Raw genomic sequence first — 19067 nt, 5'->3', positions numbered from 1 at the left:
AGATGTTACCATGAGCAAAGCCAGGTCACGATGAAGTTCCCCTTCGTGTCTGGGGATGTTTTTAGTTATTTGAAAACCCACAGAGCCCCTATAACTGCAGAAGAACAAGCACGAGCCTTGCTCTCCTGCTTCATACACCATCAGCCAAACGAGCCAGCCAGCTTTGAGTCCTCCAGGGTCATTTTATTTTTAGGGCTGTTGCCTCAAGCAGGAAGAAAACAGCTTGATCTGTAGGCTCTGCTTTGAGCTTCCAGTGCTGGCAGCAGAAAGCAGGTTCCTTTGAGGTGCAGGCTGGTTTAACCCATGAACAGTCCATGCTCTGAGCACTGCTGAGGCCCAGCACAGCTCCTGGTCTGTCACAGAGCTCATTCACTTCTGATCTCTTCTGTCTATACTTGACATTCCAGCTGTTTTCTGGCTCTTTATTTAATATCAGGCTTTTTCTCTCTCCATGCTTTTTCAGGTCTTTCATTTTTCCTCGTTTGTCTGAAATCCATCTTGGAGACACTTGTTGCCCTGTTCTCTGCTCTGTTTTGAGCCTCTGCCAGCTGCTGCTGCTGCCAGTGGAGAAAATGACTGAGTCACCACTTTGTGAGTTTTGCATTTGCTCGTGGGGTGGCAGAGCCAAGGCCATCATGAACATATCAAGGAACCACAACAAAGGCCCAAAACACAAACACTGGGACTTAACCTCAAAGCATGTGCTGGAGCCCAGCGAGGTGACAGCCAGCAGGACACATCCCAGGGGACCTCAAAGCCTTACTCAGGCTCAGTCCCTCTTTAACCACATCAGAGGCACACACCTCATGCAGCTCTGGATCAGGGGAGAGGGTGGAAGGGAAAGGTGGGAGTGACCAAAGGACCATTTTCCTCTTTCCAGAATGAATTTATCACAGCAGATGTAAAAATACAGAAAAAGAAAAAATCTGCTCAGGGTTACTGAACACAGCAAAGCTGCAGTGGAGGAGAGCAGCACCAGGAAGGCAGCCTGGCTCTTTGGCTGCACCACCTGATGTGTCTGTGGGCCAAAGTGCCTGCTTTGCCTTGTTTCCAGGTCAGGATGGTTGGCAGCTCCTTTCCCCCTCACTGGTACCATTTCCAGGGGGTGTCACCACAGCCCTCCCACTGCCTTGGGTCTGCCCCTGCTCCCATGGGATTGTCTCACTCGCTGTCAGTGGCTGTGTTCCTTGTTTCCCGTGCTTCCTAAACATCCTGCTTGTCAGCCTAAGGAACTTTATATCAGGAGAAAACCTGTCTCTGGTTGACCAGAAGGACCAGTGGGTGTTTGGGCTCTTTGCACCTCTGTCTGCTGGGACTGGAACTTGCCCAAAGGTCCTTTATCCCCAGTGTGCCAGTGGTGGTTAACAAACACTGGGTTAATCAGCATGGCCAGGCCAATGCTGGTGGAAGTTTTGCTGCTTAATTTTAGCTTGTTCAGGGTCACTCCTATGCTCCCAGTAAAGGCATGGGGGCATTTTTTACAACCTGGGCATCAGGGCTCTGTAGCTACCTCCAAGTTTGGTCACTTTTCCTGATGGCATGAGGTTTTTATTTGGGATAGACAGGAGAAAGGCTGAAATGCACTCATCCAATCTTTGAGTAGAGGATGGGACTGTATCAGTGTGTTGTTTAAAATATCCGGGCCTGTTTAGCTTGTAATAGCCCTATAGTAAATAGATTTTTCATTCTTTGGCCCCGATGCAAAAGGGAAATGGGTTCCTATTTGCATTATCCCCACAGTGTTTGTGTAATTAATGTATGTGGGAGTTCTCCCTCCCCCACCCTCTCCCAAGGTAAAAAATGACCTTGTCAAAACTTAGATTACAAAATCTTAGTTACTAAGCAATGGGTAGGGCCCCACTGGGATGGCATCCCGGCTCCTGAAATGGTATGTATAGTAAAAACTAATAAAAATGGTGTCAGAGGCTCTCAGGCTTCCAAGTCCCCTGCTGTGTGACCCCCTGATCCCAATTTATTAGCTGAACCCAGGGAAGCAGACAAACCTCGCTGGCTCCAGACTGGAGGCTCCAAGAAATCAAATAATGTGGGCTCCAGAGCAGTGGCTCCAGAGCAGGAGGGAAGGAAATCCTCATGGAAAACAGGGCTGAGGGGAGCTGCTGACAAGAGCCATCTGAGCGGGATAGGAAAGGGAAACTCTCCCTGTGATATCTCAGTCCCTGGAGTTCAGCTGCTTTAAACGTGGCAGGGAGGAAGGGGGTGGGGAGAGCAGGGCTTGTCAGGGGGAACCAGCCCCAGTTGTTTCCTTTCCTGTGTCAGGAGTGTGCTTCGCTCTGAGATCACCTTGTGCTGGGGATGGAGGATTTAGCAGCTGGGGGTGGCAGATGGACTGGCAAAGAATGTGCCCTGTGGGTCAGAGGGGGATGCTCTGTCCCCCTTCCTGCTCCCCAACTGCAAGAATTTTCTCTTGAAAGCAATAAAGGTGGTGCAGCTCATCATGTTGCTGCTCCCCTTTGGTGTGTGATACACACAGCAATTAAAGCAGGTTGCACAGGGGGAGTGGGATTTTTTTTTCCTTTTTTTTTCCCCTCTGGAAAGGCTGCCAAAGCAAAGTGGTATTGATGGGGATGGCTCCCTTCCATCAGTGGGGGCTGGGGAGGAACAGCCCCCTCCAGCCTCCTTCCCTCCCCCTCTTCTGCCTTGGACAAGAACCCCCTGTATTTTAGTGTCTGTTCTGCACTTCTAATCTATGCTCAAATCAAGCTTAAGTAGGGGTAAGAAGTGTAACAATAACTCTCCTTATTTAATGCCAGCCCTTGCATTTGGAGAGCTTTGGCTTCCCAAGGCTGATGTTCTCAGGAGAAGGCACTGCACTTGTGTAAAGGCATGGTTATCCAGGAAAAGGGCTGGTGATGGAGAGGAAGGGATGAAGGCCACGGGGAGGGTGAGCCTGTGGCAGCAGAGCAGGCCTGTTCCCTTTGCCAGGTCTTTACACATGTGTAATTTGCTGTTTGGAAATGTGTCTGGGGTTCCTGAGCAGTGAGTGCCCCAGTGTTTCTCCTGCTCAGTAACCTTGATGTTTATTTCTAAGAGCAGACAAAAGGACAGGCCCATAGCTTTGGCTGCCCTTGTGACATCTGGCTTGCCTGAAAAGGGGCTGTGGTTATATTCCTGCTTACCTGAAGGTATCTTGGAGAAATACCTTTGGATGTAAGACCAGTACAGATAACAAATCTGGGGGCTGGAAAACATGTGCCTAAAAGCTGGTTTTCTCCTTCATGCTACAAGGAAATGGGCTGCAGGTCTATAAATCTGGATTTCCCTGGCTCTGTTTTGTTTCTTTTTAAATCACTGCCAGGGTGATCAGTTTAACCACATCATTTGTGTTTTCTGTAGTCAAACACAGGAATTTTTGGAGCGTTGTCTGAAGGAAAGGAGTGTAACACACCCCTCCTCTCTGGCTCCTTGGCTGGTGTGAGTCTGACAGCGAGCACAGGTCCTTGGGAGAGGCTCAGGATGTGCTTTGTCCCCTGGACACACACCACAACCAAAGAAAGCCTAAACCTGCAGGCAGACGTGGCTCAGGTGTTGCTGTTGAGACACAAAGAACCTGAGATGCCATTGGGGATCTGGAGTTGGTGTTTGCTGTGCAGGGAAATCAGTGGGACTGTATTGAGGGAAAGGTGGGGGATGAAGGTGCTTCCCCAGGAGAAGAGCCTGGAGTGAAAGAGGAGCATGGCTGGAAATGATGCTGCACCTGCAATTCCTGGGACTGGGGTGGTCCTGGATATTGGAGCTCCATGGATGGTGACACATCCCTGTGCTGTGTCCCTGTGCTGGAGGAAGCATGGTCCCAAACAGGTAGGCTTCCCTCCTGCAGGGGCTTCAGTCAGAGCAGCCTCAACCCTGAACTAACAAAACAGTCACCCTGTTTTAGGGCTTGTGTTGATGACAATGTGAGGCATCATCTGGATCCTGGGCTGGGGCAGTTGCACGGTGTGTCCATGTCCTACAAGTGCTTCCTGAAGGTTTGGGAAGGGGAAGGCAGCTCCCTTGGCTGAGTGCTGCTGTGCAGTTTGGTTGTGGTGGAGCCTCTATATCCACAATTTAAGGGCAACAGACCTTTTCCCTCCCTCGTGTGTTGAAGCAGCACAGGGTGGAGAGTCCAAGTTCTCCATGGTGTGGATCCCTCCATAACCTTGGCCAGGTTGTGTTCCCTGCACAGCCCTTCCTGTTGGAGGATGAGGTATCATTTTTCTCAAGATAAGCTGAAATGGTGTGTGTTGTTGGATGGCTTTTATCTTGCCATCACAGCCAGTGTGCATTTTCAGTGAGAAAGGAACTGTTTTGCTTTATAACTTGCATTATTTTGCAAGAGGTCACGGGAGAGTGAGAGAAGTTATGATCAAGTTGTGCCCTCTGGAATATGCTGTGGGATGAAGATGTGGAGAGTGATATCTTCACTTCTTGTCCTTTCCCTTTCTTTGCTGTTGATTCAGAGCAGAAATGACCTTGGTTGGTTGATGTCAGCAAAGATCCTGGGCTGATCTGGAACAGAAGGAGAAGAGCAAGTCACTGTTTCAAGTGCATTTGTGGTTCAGTTGAATGAAAGCCCAGTCTTGCCAGCTCATGGTTTGATCATCAGTGCTGCAATGCACACTCCTTTCGTATGGCTCCAGGTCTTGGATTATGGAAGGTCTTAAGATATAGTGTACTGACACCCCCCTTTCCTTGTAGGTGTCATGATTTCAAAGGAAATATAGGAAGCATGACCTCAGTTTGAGGGAGTTGGGGACTGAGGTAGTGGAAGGCAGTGGATTAAAAACTGGCCCAGATTGGGAAGTGAGGAGGTGGTGATATACAGTTCATATAAAATAATATATTTATTTTTGAAAACAAGGGATTTCAGTATTTCTAGGTCAAACTTCGAGGAATATGAGAGAAGTTCCTGGATTTGGAATCTGAAAAGGAGCTGCAAGTCACCTCTTTGTAGCTCCATTTTGAGCGAAGTGGGTGGGAGTTGAGTTTGCAGAAGTGTCATGGGGATCTTTGTGGCAGATGTGAAGGCAGGAGAGCACCTTTTGGGAATTTTTACCAGCACTGTGCTCTTGGTCACATTTGTGTAAATCCAGAGGAATGTGAGTGTCTCGTGTAAACTGATGAATTCTTACTGTGTTGTGAACTAAATCAAAATATATGAAAAGAGATCTTGTGCCTGCCTCTGACTCAAAGTGACAATAAGGGTTTTGGATTTTTTCCTCTTTTTTCCTATTCTTCTTTAAACTAAGTTTGATTAAGAGGGTAAAAAACCCTTTATATCTCTGTTTCCAGTGGGACACTGAAGTGTCATTACTGGCACCAAAGACTGGTGTATGCATAAATGTGGGGAATACTTGATATCACCAGTGTTGTTGGATATTTGTGTGCAGGGTGAACATCCCCCATAACAAAAATGCATTAATTGGTACATCAGTGACTGCTTTAAAAGAACTGGAAATTGCATATGGATTTGGAGCTGTAGCAAATGCTGTAGCCACTCCTGGGATGCCAAGGAACAAACTCATAATCCAGTGTGAATGCAAAATCCCATTCCTGACCTTGGGAACAGGCTTGGGAGCAGGAAAGGTGTTTTGTCTCTTCCTGCCATATCGGTTGGTCCAGTAAAGAGATTTCCTTGGGAAGGGAGAAGCTGTATTCCATGGGCAGTAAGGTATGGGCTGGTTTCTGGCTGGCAGGGAAGGGCAAGGGTAGGTGAGACCAGAGCAGGGACATTTGCTGACAGTGAGTGAAGCTGTCAATGAGGGTGACACTGGGCAGCATCCACCTGGATGTTTAAAACATGCTCTGGGAATTCTGACGGGAAGGAGGCCAGAGAAGATGTAAAAGACATGGAAGGGGCATGGGAGCTCCTCCCTAAGGTGAGATTTTTGGATGCAACGACCTGTTTCTGTCAGGCTGTGTTAAAGTAAATAGGTTAATAACTGGTTTGGGTTTTACCATTAGTCCTGCCTTTGATTAGCACTTATATTTGCCATATAGTTCCCAAAGGACTGGTCAGAGGTGAATTCAGCAAAGAAAAATAATAATTCAGTGAATCCACCCTAATTTCAGTGTAACCTCACAGATTTTGCAGGAATGTTGTTGCCACTCCAGAGCAAGGTGGTGCTGACCCCTCCTGCTGTGTGTGAGACAATGGTTTGGGGCATGGAAGCACCCAGGGGTCATCCTGCTGGGATGGGACTGACTCCCAGCACTCCTGAGTTCTTGGAGCACGTCCTGCCTCGTGGAAGCCAAGTACCCTCTTTTGCTTTGGGATGGAAGGGACAAAGGCCAAAGGGCTCTACTCTGCTCTGGGCGTTTGTTTCTGCTGCATTTTTAATTTTAAATATAAATTTCTCTATTTTAAGAGAGAAAAGCTGTCTTGGTTTAGTTGCCAAGTTTTCTTAAACTGAGCCTAATTAATGAGAAGATCAGGAATCCTTGGCTTATGCTGTGTTTCCTTAAATTCAAGCACCAGGGATAAAACTGAAGGGCAAAGCTGAGCTTGGGGAAGACAGAACAGTGATTTCAATGTCATCATGTCATCTACACAAACACTGCACTTCACAGTCCCAGTCAGAACCCACCACCTTCCTCAGAGAGTGTCTCTGAGATACAGAATGCTGGAAAGATGAGAGGGGCAGAAAAGCCCAGAACAGGGCAGTAATAAATCCTGGTTACTCAAAGCCTGAGGGGGATGGAGCATCTAGTGATGGGATTATCAAACCTTGGATCTGTAAATAAAGGTACCATGTTTATTCCCTTTGGGGCTCCATTGTCAAAGAGACCTTTTTTCCCCTTGTCAGCCAGAGGAGACAGACATGGGAACAAAGTGTGTGCCCCTTTCCCAGGGCCTGACACAGCTGTGGGGATGTGGGTATGACAGGGAAAGGTGCACTTCAAATGGACCTTTTCAGGAGGTGAACTCATTGTCTCTTCAAAGAATCAGATGATTTGCAGTGTCTGTTTATGGGCAAAAAGTAACATCTCTATCTTTCTGTGGTGTGCTTAGGAGAGACATAACAGCCTGGTCATGTGCTGGAAAGAAATGACTCATTCCATGTTGGGTCTAAGTGAAACTAAGGTATTACTCATTTTTATGCAACTCTAGTAAATTGTACTTATTAAAAAAAGGGGGGAGCTGGAGGAGGGACTATTACCTAAAGTCTAACCAAGATGTACTAGAAAATTAATTTAGAAATATGGTTGACCTCAGCTTCCTCATAATGAAAATCTGCTGACAAATCTTGTGATTTTGTTACTCTTTTTAAAACAGCCCCTGGGATTGCCAGTAGTTCAGGTGTCAGGACCAGTTACTCATTCAAACCCTGGCTGGATGATTTTTCCATTGTTCTTCCAAAGAAAGACTTCACATCCAGTCATCCTCTGGGCTTTCTGCACTGCTTGTTGCTAAAGCATCTGAGTCCAACCCCAGTGCTGAGCTCTGCTCGTGAGGTGTGAGAGCTCTCAGGCTGCTGAGCTGGGCTTTAGCAGCTATGAACATGGTGTTTGCTCCTTCTGGTGATCCTGAAATCCTGTGAGGGGTCCATGTGCCAAGGTAGACTGATGTCTGCTCACAGCCCCTCACAGAGCTTCTGCTGACTGTCCTCTGCTTAGAGCAGATTAACCCCATTCCCATTCCCAGCACTGTTCGTCACTGAATTCCCGTTACCTGCAGTGCCACATCCAGAGGAGCTGGAAAACAGCAGCACTTTTCAGTTAGATATCCAGAGCTTGTCACCTCTTCCATAGTCATTGCTTTTATTTTCCCAGGTTGATAAGTGTTGTTCCCAGCACTGAGGCTGTTTTCCTCAGCTCTGTGCTCTCTGTGTCCTGCTTTTCCACAGGGATTTCCAGCCGGATCTCTGAGCTCACAGAGTGGCAGCTCTGTGGTACCTGGGCCTGTGGGTGTGCTGGGCACCTCACCCTCCTCCTCCTTCTGTCTCCACGAGGTTTGTGGGATCAGGACAGAGCTGCTACGGTGGCATGTCCTTTGTTCTCCAACAACTCCAGCACAGGGACACTGTGCTGGGGGCAACCAGACACTGTCTGATGTGGATGTTGGTGAGAGTTCAACTCAGGAAGGGACTGAGAAGATTTGATATTTCATAAAAGGTGATTGTTTTTATTTGTGGGGTTTTGTCTGTTTTGTGTGTGTGCTTATATTCTAAATCACTCTTCTGGCCATTTCTTTTCACAAAAGAACAGAGAGGAGCCTGGGAGCAAGGAAAACCAGTGAGGAGTTGGAGTGATTCTGGCTGGTTTAAGAAGTGGGGAGACACTTCTCTGAAACTGAAGAGATCTAATCCTTGCCTTTAGGTCAGGTAAGCTGTAAAAAGGACTTGTGCTTCTGGAAACAAGGACTGAAAGCAAACCTGAGCAGAGCCCACAGAGTCCTTCAGCTCAATAGACTTGAGGTTTCAATAGACTTGTCTAAGTGACTGGGCAAGAGAGACTGGTTAGGAAGCACCTGGAAACTTATCTAATTTTCCCAGCTATTCCAGCTCATCCAATGAAAGATCTTATTTCTGCCTACACACACTGCTGTGCCTCGTTCCTTAGACCCTTGGTGCTGAAGCAAAGCACTGCAAGAAAAATATTTACAAGACAAAATGGAAATATGGTTTCCTCCTGTTGTTGGTGGGCAGAGCTGGGGGGGACTGGTGTTCACATCAGGGGCACTTTGTGTTCTGCTTGTGGCTAGCATTGCACCAACCCTTTGTAAATTTATTTATTTATTTATTTACTTATTAACACTGTGGAATTACTCCAGGCATCTGACTTAGTCTGTCAGGCTTTCCCTGGCAGAGCAGCCTCCCCTCCCCAGCAGTGTGACTCAGGATGCTTGTCCTGCTGGCTAAGGCTTTCTCTCCCTCCCTCCTAGCTGCTGCTCTCCTGCACGTTTAGCAGCAGAGCTTGTTAAAAACACAACCATCTTCTCTGGTGTTGATCCTCTTTGACATTTCCTGACCTGCTCACTTGGCTGAGCAGAATCTCAAAGAAGCTCCTTCACCTGCTAATGCAGCGTGAGGATGATCAGCACTCAAATCCCTGAGATCTCTGCTTCTTCACAGAGGTTAAAGAGAATCATTTTTGCAAACTTTAGCTCTCTGCCAAGTTGAAAGGGAGGAGATCAATGGGATCTGTGCAGCCCTGATGCAGTGCCCCCGAGGTTACATTCCCAGCCTGCTGAGGCTGCTGAGCACTCCCAGCCCTGGCTGAATCACAGAGCTGCTGGGTTGGAAAAGAGCTCGAGAATCATTGAGTCCAACTGTTAATCCAGCACTGCCAATTCCATCATTGAACCATGTCCACGTGCCCATAGGTGCCACATGTCCCAAATGGGAAGGTTCAGTAAAAGCCATGTGGATGGGAAATGCAGGACTGCCTCAGGTGGGAGGTTTTGGGGGAAGTTTTGGCAAGGAAGCTGCTGGTCCAGGGTGGCTGTCTGGCTGCTCTCCAGAGCTGGTGCCATCTGAAGATAACCAGGCATGGCCTTCGTATCCTTTCCCATTCCCTCATTAGCAGCCTGGAATTGGGCATGGAGGAGGGCACTGGGTCCTGCCAGTGGGTGCTGTGAACTGTGGGCAGGGTACTCGGGGTGAGCTTGGCCAGGGCTCCTCCAGCAGCTCAGCTGGAGGCCAGGGCTGGGCAGGGGCTCCCTTGGGCTGGATGGTGCTTCCCAGGGCTGGTGCTTCCCAGGGCTGGTGCTTCTCAGGGCTGGTGCTGCCCATGGCTCTCCAGGGCTGGCTGCTCCCTCCATGGGGGTTGTGTCCCCGCTCCTGGCCACCCCTAGAGAAGCCTTCAGCACCTCCTCTCCCCAGGACATCAGTGGGGTGTCAGGCTGTGCAAGGGGGAGGACACAGCCAGCCTGGCCTGGGTGCTGACAGAGCTGTGGGAAGAGGATCCCAGTGCAGGGCTGTGTCCAGGATGTTGGGGTGTGATCTGAGGGGGATGTGGCAGGGCTGCAGGACAGGCAGCGGTGTGCAGGGCAGGGTGGAAGGGGGACATCCCAGGAGCTCGTGGAATGGATGTAAGCAGAGCCCTTCACTGGGGCAACCCTTGGGATGAGCCCCTGCAGTGGGGGGTGTAGCCTGGGAGATGATGAGCTCCTGTGCAACCTCTGATAACCACAAATAGGTTGCACAAAAGGAAGACAAATGGCAAAGAATAAATGTAGTTTAAACTGGTCAATGGCAACAAAAATAGGGGGATTTATTTAAATTGAACCTCATTTAAAAGTCTGTTATAATCTAGTCCCTGTCTCTATTCCTCATGTGCTGGCTGGGCATTGTCTCCAGGGCTGCTGACCCTGAGCGTGCAGGAGCTTGTGGTGACCTGGGGATGCATTTCCACCACATCTGTGCAGCACTCCTGGTAAAAACAGGGGTGAACTCGTTAGGGGAAGGGAGTGAGGGGACTAAGGAGCCCACCATTGTATTTGGAGTAATTCTTGTGCTCTGGGTGTACAGTGGGGTTGTGCCCACCTCCCCAGTCCTGTCTTCTCTGCTCAGATTAAGGCTAGGAGTGATCAGTAGAGACTAAGGCAGGGGGCTGGAAGGCAGAAATCTGGGTTTTATTTCAGGCAGTGCCACTGCAACATGCTTTGTAAGAGGACTGGTGGATTATGTGTTTCCCACAACCAAAGGGAAATGTACTCCAAGGGAGTGTTAAGAGGCAGCCAAGGGAAAGAGGAAGGGGGTGATGTGTTCTGATACCCGCTGACCTCTCTTGTACAGCCATATCTGCCCTTCTCCTGGTACCCTGAGAAACACACAGCCCTCCACAGAACGGATGTGCCCTGAATATTCTCCCCACACCCTTTTCCCCCTTCCTTTAGCCCTTGATCTGTTTAGAAGTCCCCATTTGTTTGCCTCTCTGGTTTCCATAACCTCACTGACAGGAGGCAATGAGGAGAAACCAAGGTTAGTGGCTTGCAGTGGAAGTTCAGCCCAGTCCAGCTGTGGCAGTTCAGGGTTCACTCTCCCTTTGGTTTTTTGTTTGGGATTTTTTTCCACTCCCATGTCCATTTCTGCAGGAGCAGCTGACACTTTAGTCACAAGGCCGGAGTCACAGATCTACCAAAGCTCTTAATACCTAGTTGTATGTTTGTGTGTGCACTTTCTTTTTCAGGGTAAGTACATCTTTTAGGGATGGAATAACAGTTTGTCCAAGAATCAACAGTCTTCAGGGAGCCAAATAGTCCAGCAGCCAAGGCTTGTGCTCTTTCCTTGAGGTTTTGGGGATGAGTTGCTTGCCTGTCCTCTTACATAAAAGCAGAGCAAATTGTCAGAATAAACACATTTTAAAATATACAACACCATCAGTCAGAGCTTAAGAGGAGCTCATTGGCTGGAAAAGAGATCAAGGCAACCGGGAATTTGGATGACCTGACTGAGGCATTTGGACTGAAAAGTTCTTTTTCATTCACTGGAGCTAGTAATTTTTTTTCTTTAGGTAATCAGCCAGGAAAGGAAAAAAAAAATAATCATCCTCCTTCCTGCAGGCAGTGAATCTGGACTCAAAATCCTATTGTGTTATTTTATAATTTTATTTTTTTTACAAGATTAGCTTGCTACTGGGCATGAGTCCCTGCCTTGGAGCATGCTGGACGAGGAGCCGGCGTGCAGCTCTGCTGTCTGGGGTGGTTACTGCTCTCTGATTCACAAGCCAGTGACTAATTCAAGTTAACTATGGTCACCTGAGGATGATACCCCCAGTCTTCCAGTCAGGGTTAGGTCAGCTTTAATCAGCCCTTCCCAGGGAGGGAGCTCTGGCAGGAATTAGACTGAGCAGAAGAGAAGCTTGGCATTATTTTTGGTGAGCTGTGGACATTTCTGTGCAGTTGGTTGCTCACGTGGGGAGGAGAGATCCTTGCAGCTGTTCTTTCTGTAGAGGTGCCATCCAGACTCTTCCAGGACAAATTCCTGCTCCTTGGGCATAGCTAGGTGTCCCCTGGCCTTACACCAAGACAGAGGGAGAAGCAGGGTGGGCCAGCCTGTGGATCCATCTTCCCTGAGTATCCTGGGAGCAGCAGGGCAGGGGCTGGGACACCAACACCCAGCAGTGAGACTGCACTAAAGTCACAGGCAGAGATTGTTATTCCAGAGCATGGAGAGGAGGTGGAAAGAGGCTGAGGTCCAGCTAGGAGTTGGCTAGACTAGTTCTTGGATTGTTTTCCACACTGTGGTTATCCTTATCTGCATCTGGAAACTGGAGTGTGTTGTAGTGTTTGTAAGAGCAGGCGGATGTGTGAAGTGTTCTGGCAAAGTCAGAGCCCTCATTTTCCCCTCAGTAAATGCAGCCTGATTAGATTGTTATTGACATGCTGAGAACCTGCTCGGGTTGTTACATCTCTGTGGAAAGGCATCTGTCTGTTCCTCTCCTCCCTCCTGCCTGGAAGGATTGCAGAGCTGGAAATGGGAAGGACCTTTCAGGCTGCAAAGCCAGCTGTGAAAGAAATCTGCTGGGAAGGCACGGTGTGCCCGCCAGCTGACCAACTCTTTGACAGTGTGTGTGGAGCTGGGAGCCAGTTAATAACAGTTTGGAACAATTGGTAATTCCCTAATGGAGAAAAAAAAAGAAGGAAAAAAAAAGAAAAAGAAATAACCCATAGTAAAACTCTTAAAAGTGCTGTAGTTTGCTGGATGTTTCTCATCCTGTAGATCATTGCTAAGCAGAGTTACTGGAAGTGTTTGGGTGACCAGATTTGTCTGACTTATTGCACCATGTCAGAAATGTGCAGTGCTGCATGGCCTGGGATAGCTTGGATTGCTCAGGCTAAAGCAGAGAGGGGAGGATGGGCAGGGAGGCTGTGGGTGTGCAGAGGTGGATGTGGATGTGGAGGCTGTGGATGTGCAGAGGTGGGTGTGCAGAGCAGGCTGTGGATGTGCAGAGGTGGATGTGCAGAGGTGGATGTGGATGTGCAGGGCAGGCTGTGGATGTGGAGGCTGTGGATGTGCAGAGGTGGATGTGGATGTGCAGGGCAGGCTGTGGATGTGGAGGCTGTGGATGTGCAGAGGAGGCTGTGCAGTCCAGTGTGGAGGTACCTGAGGGAGGTGCAGTATCTGCAGTTGTGTGCTGTGGATCTCCACAGGTTTGCTTTGGCAGCTGCCTGGGGGAACGTGTCTGTTCTCTCTCTGTGCTCGAGCTGGATTAGCTCAGGTATTTCTGTGTAGCTGCACAGTGGCTTCTAAATAAAAGCAAGAGGAGATATGGACTAACTGGCTTTAAGAACATTCTCCTTCCCACAAAGGGCTCGTGGTAACTTTGCACCATGAAATGGTCAGAGAATGGCAATTCTCATGTTCAAAATCTGCCTTTGCAAAATGGGGACAGTCTCAGTCTAAATATCTGGGATGTTGCTGCCTTAGATCACAGCTGATGCAACCTCAAAAATCCTCATCCTGAAAGCTCTCTGAAGACAGATTTGTCTCCAAGAATGATTTTGGGTTCAGTAAAATTGCATGTTTCAGTGAAATGATATTTCTTTTTGCCAGCTTATTTATATTCATCATAATTGTCTCACTGTGATGCCTCCTATTCATTTGCTGGATCTACTTGTCTTGCATCTTGTTCTGACTCTCAGTGCTGTTTAGGGTGAGCCTGCCTTTGGAGAATGTGCCTGATTGGGACCATTGGAAAAGCTTTCATGTGCTTGCAAGAAATGCATTGCTAAGCAGAGCAAGCAGGGAAGCTGAGAGAGATGAGTGGAAAATGACTGTGTGAAGAAGTGGGAAGAATTAAAATAGATGGCAAGGAGTTAATCAAATAAACAAAGGTCCTTTCTTAAAATTTCTTACTCTTTTTTTCTCTCTCTGAATAATCTCAATCTGATAATGATTGCACTGGCCAACCCTTGATACTTTCCTGTCTGATTACAGCTGGGTTGTAGTGGCCATGATGAGTTACCACAACAGTCTATTATTGGCATTGTTAACTAGTGCCCCTCATTAAATTAAACTGAAAGGGGCAGGGAAGAGAATATTTTCAAGCTATTCCTTGCTTATAATTATTTAAATTTATTTCAAAGGATAAATTTATTTTAATTTGCCACAATGTCCTTGTCTTGAAAATGAAAGCTCTTCAGTCTTGATAGTTTTTATTTTTTTTTTGCCTTCTTCTATAAATTCTTTGAGGAGATTTAATTTACCATGCAAAGAATTTTTGAAGGTCATGTTCAGTGCCATTATCATTGTACAGAGGACCTTTGGGAGCAGCTGTTTGTCTGGGAAGGTATTTCTTGGCCCTGTGTTGCTCTGGGAGCCAGATGCCATTTACCTACCTGAACAGGGGCATCTTTCTGACCACTGTGTTCAGATCCCAGGGGTGAAGTCACTGCACAGCAAAATACAGAGAGAGCAGAAGGACCTGGCACTACCCAGCCCTGGCTTGCCAAGCTCTCGAGGCCACTTGGGTGTGGGTGGAGAAGGAGCTCCAGGAGGACTGGAGCTGGGAAGGAAATGCTGCTTTGGGGGTTTAGCAGAAGGATAATCTGCTGCATGGCCTTTGTCTGTCCTCCTGCAGAAGTGTGGGGAGGAATTAGATGACTTGTCTGCCTTTATTGTAGAGAATGAGTTTTCTTGAGGTTCTAGACCCAAAAAGTGGCAGATTTGTCCAATGATGGGGAAAAAGAGTTTGCTTACACATAACACAGGAGAAGAAACTATGGGAAAAAATCCCTAAGGACTCTGTAAGTTTTCCCTCAGGATAAGAGCTCTTGTCCTGGGGTTGCTGCAGACTTTTCAGTACTGTGTAACTTCCCCTTCATGGCCACAGGCCCTGGGAATTGCACAGGGGAACAAAGGAAAAATCCGTTCTTCTTCACAGGAGAAATCCAAGGAGAGTCTTTCTGATACTGTTCTGTTTTAAACAACGTGCTCAAAACTATAAATATTCTTGACTGTTTCTGTTGTTTGACATCAAAATGACACAAGGTGCAAATGTGACACCTTGGAGTCCATTGATGGGGGGAGGAGAATCCCACTCTGCTTGGCATTTTGTTGGATGTGGGAACAACTGTGGCCTTGTAGTTTGAGTAGTTTTATTATTTATTTTCTTTAGGAGCAAAAGTAAAATATCTACAGGAACAACCAACAAGAATTGCAGCAACTCAGAAACTGAAACAGGACTTGGTTCTTAGTAGTGGCAGAGATTGAGCAATACCTGGAAAAAAAAGTGATTAAAGCTTCTTACCCTTGTGAACTACGTTCTTCTGCCTCAGAAATGCCTCAGAAATGTATTCCAGACTGCTTTTGTGTCTGTTAAATCATGTGGGCATATGATTCGAGCCCTGAGACTTCAAGGATTTAAGCATGTACCTGAAATTGGGCATGTGTGTGCTTTTTGCTGAGTAAGGGTGTCCTAGTCAGGTATTTAAATTTTAAATGCACTGGGGCCTTCACTCATTAAGCAAGCAAATTTCAACCTAGACAGCAGTGGGAGGAATAAACATTAAGCTCAACACAAGCTGTTATCAGAGTAGCTCTTCAGACTATGTAGAATTACACTTTAAGATGGGCAGAGCATCTTTAAAACTCTTTTGCAAAGCTAAGAGCTTATACATTAGTTTTCATAAGAGGCATTTGAGATGTCTGTGAATATTATATAAACACCAGGCTGTTTGCAACAGTTTATAAACCTAAATATTTTATAAGAAAATACTGAACATTTAACTTGCCTTGTATTTTTTATACAGCAATAAAAACACCATTTTTATCAAAAGATGCTGGAAAGCCTGACTAATAATGTGACACTTTGTTATAAACTGGGAGGAAAGTTCACTGGCCTAGAATTAATAAGGTGTATAATCTGTATAGGAATTTTTACACTACGGGGGAAGGAGCCAACTTTGGCTTTGCTTCTGCATAAAGATGCCTGTGATTGGTGAGAATGTTCCCTAATGCATCTTTATGTCTCTGTGGCTAAAGAGGTTTCCGTGGTTTCCAACTGGACATTGCTTGGGAAAGGAAAATCCCATGTCCACCTGTGTGATAGCTGGGGTTGGATGTCTCTGTCCAGTGACCTCCTGCAGGAGGCAGGAACAGCAGCTTTGAGACCTGAGCATTGTCTCCCCAATATATGGACCAAGAGGGGCTGCTCTGCCAGGGGAGAGAAGCATAAATCCATGAGTGAGGGAGATTTAGGACATACCCCTTGTTTTCCACAGTTTGTCTTAACATTTCCAGCAGGAACACAACAGCTTTACCCTCTCCAAGCAGAGCAGTTGTGTGCTCTAAGTGAAGGACCATGTAAAGCTCTGGAGAATTTTAACATGAGTGTACTAAGGAGCCACAAGTTTTCAGAGCTTTCAAGCTGAAGTCACGGCTGAACAGCAGTTTGAAAATCCCAACTTGAGGGACTACTTAGGAGGAGGAAATGTTTCCACTTCTAAGTCTTTCCAAGGCCATACTTTGTTGTAAGGTAAGAGTTTTAATTTTTTTATGTCTCTTTTGCTGATTAATGCCATTATTCTGATTTTACTGATTGATTTGATTATTTTTCTTGTTCTTATTACCTAAATATCTTTCTAAAGCTTGGCCTTTAATGCAAACATTCACTTGCCTTTCAGTAAGTATTTGTGTAGGTATTTAAGAGGTTGCTTGAACAGTTGTCGGTGAGTGTTGTTGTGTTAAAGACAGCAGTGCCTCAAGGAGGAGCCTCCATCAGCCAGTGGGATGGGCCAGGTTGGGATGACACAGTGGTAGAAATGTTTGACCCTCTCTGATTGTCACCACTGATGAAGTGTCTATGTGTAGCAGCAGGAGAAATGTTGCAATTCTTCAGGATTAGTGAACTGAAAGGTCTGTAAATAAGGTCTGGTACCTTCTCCTTTGTTTTCTCCAGAGCACAGCAACCCATCCAGGGTGTCGTTCCATTTGCAAGATTGAGTTTGTATTTTTCCACTCCAAAATTTGCATAACACTTGGTCAGTTAGAGCAGAAGAATGAACAACATCAGAGATTTCCATTTTGAATTATTTAGCAATGTGTCTTTGCTCACAGAGTGATAAGACTGCCCCTAAATGACCCATCAGCCCCGGGTGTGAAAGAATTATCTTCTTGTCCCTAAAAAGGAGACCACAGAATCAATTGCAAGGATCCAGAGTTACAGGATATTTGTACCTCTTAACTCTTCCAGGAATCATGGAACTGGCTTTGCTTAATGGAAGATCATGTGTGTTGAAGGGGAAATTCCTTCCAGATCTGCACAGACATCAGGTCAAAACTTTGCACTGGCCAGAAATGTTATTGCAGTTGACTAAGGTAGGCTGAGAAATGATGGCCAGGAAAATGCATGCTCTGGAATAAATGAGAGGGTTGATGTGGCCAGATCTCACAGAGGTAATTCCTACAGCTATTTCCACTTTACATTGGCATAAACAATGCAGAAAATAAGGTTAGCACTTGTGCCATCTACAGAGCAAACACCAGTGCCAGCCAGGGATGTGTAATCCTTGTGTGTGTGTTTTTCCTATAGCTTGAACAGGAGCATGGAAATGTCAGAAGATCTATCACCAGGCTTGTCCCTACAGCTTTAAGTGTTCTGCAGTCAGTTCTTTTGTGTAATTGTAAATCTGCATTTCTATTTTGAATAATTTAGGAAGCCATCCAGTCTCCTTTGTTCAATTACTACATCAGGCTACCTCTAAGCCTTGAGGCTGTAGAGGGAGATAGTTCTTCACCTCCACAAGTTGTTTTTATGTTATTTTTTAACAAGGTTCCTGAGCTCCATTTCACTTTCTGGAAGCTGAGACACTGGATGACTTGGCCGAGGTCATACAGGAAATTTGGGATGGAGAACCAAACATATGATTGCTACTGGTTTCCAAGCCAGCACTCAAACCACTGGGCATCCTTCTTCATTTCCAGTCTTTTCTGGCACTGCTGCCAGCTTTCTGGTCCAATTCCTCAACCACCTTATACCTCTTTTTCCCTCCTTTTGTAAATAAAGCCGATGTCAGGAGGTAACCCAGCAAAATAATCGATAGGTAGTCATTTCCTCAGCCACTTCCACTTCTCTTTCACTTCCCAGCTTGCCCACCAACAGATTTATTTCTTGCTTGGAGCACTTCACTGAACCATTTCTGTTCACCAGTGTCTGTTAGCACTTTGCTAAGCCTCAGACTGAATATCTTTGATCCACCCATTTCAAGATTAGATGGATGACAGAGCCCAAAGTCTGGCTCCAAAACCAGCCGTGTTTTGGAGGTATATTCAAAGCCCAGGCTTGGATTTGGCTCTCAGTGTGGTTACTTTGATCTGCCTTCAGATCTGGGTGCTGTGTCCTGTGACATCTCTGTTTCAGGCACAGGATCTCGTGTTCTATCTGGGTGAGAGCCCTGAGCTGTGGATGGACACATGAACACAACCTGAATGGAATTTGAGAGGATCCCTGGGAGCCTCCCTGCACCTCGGCTGGGAAACAGCACCTGTGGATCCTCTCAGATTCCATTCACTTGTGTTCATGTGCCATGGGGTTTTTTAATAGTTGGGGGGTTTTTTGTGAATTACCTGCAGGCCTAGAGAATTGGGCACTTAGACAGGTCAAATGTGCACAAACCCACTGTTGCATGTCCTCCTTGCACTCTCCCCTTGCCTGTTTTCTGGGCAGCTGCTTCCCCCTTCCTAGAAATCCCCCCAGCCCTGCTCCTCCCCCCCATCTCCTGTCCCCACAATGAGAACATGGGGTGGTTTTTTCCCCATGGGTGGGAAGGCCAGGGAATGCTTGGTACTGTGGGCTTTTGCACTAACAGCATTTCAGAGCAGTTCACTCTTTCCAGGGAATTATTCTAGATTTATTCACCACAAAGCATCCAACCATAACAACTCGGTAATTTTAAGGCCTAAGGAAAAAATGTAACAAGATGTTCAAAAATTTTGGTTTGGGATAATTGGGAGTTGTTTATATCCTTGTACTGCTGATTATGTTGTCATATACCACCATTACTGGTGTCCTCAGGAACAGGATTAGCTTTGCTTGGAAACAAAAACCTCTATTTTAACCATTTAAATGCTGGTTAACGTAGCTGGGATAATAATGGGAAGAAAAATACTCCCCTGCTCTTACTG

General features: G+C 46.7%; 1 long non-coding RNA gene across 1 annotated transcript; it reads left to right on the top strand.

Moving 5' to 3' along the window:
- Positions 1-8021: 8021 nt before the first annotated feature.
- On the top strand, positions 8022-16410 carry LOC113972623. Its single transcript, XR_003535949.1, has 3 exons — positions 8022-8112; positions 9323-9390; positions 16185-16410. It is a non-coding gene; the product is annotated as an uncharacterized LOC113972623 (long non-coding RNA).
- The last annotated feature ends 2657 nt before the right edge of the window (positions 16411-19067 follow it).

The sequence above is a fragment of the Neopelma chrysocephalum genome, unplaced genomic scaffold, assembly GCF_003984885.1.
Source record: "Neopelma chrysocephalum unplaced genomic scaffold, ASM398488v2 Primary Assembly neopelma1_94, whole genome shotgun sequence".
In the NCBI taxonomy this organism is placed as follows: Eukaryota; Metazoa; Chordata; class Aves; order Passeriformes; family Pipridae; genus Neopelma; species Neopelma chrysocephalum.
This window is presented reverse-complemented; position numbering and strand designations above follow the sequence as displayed.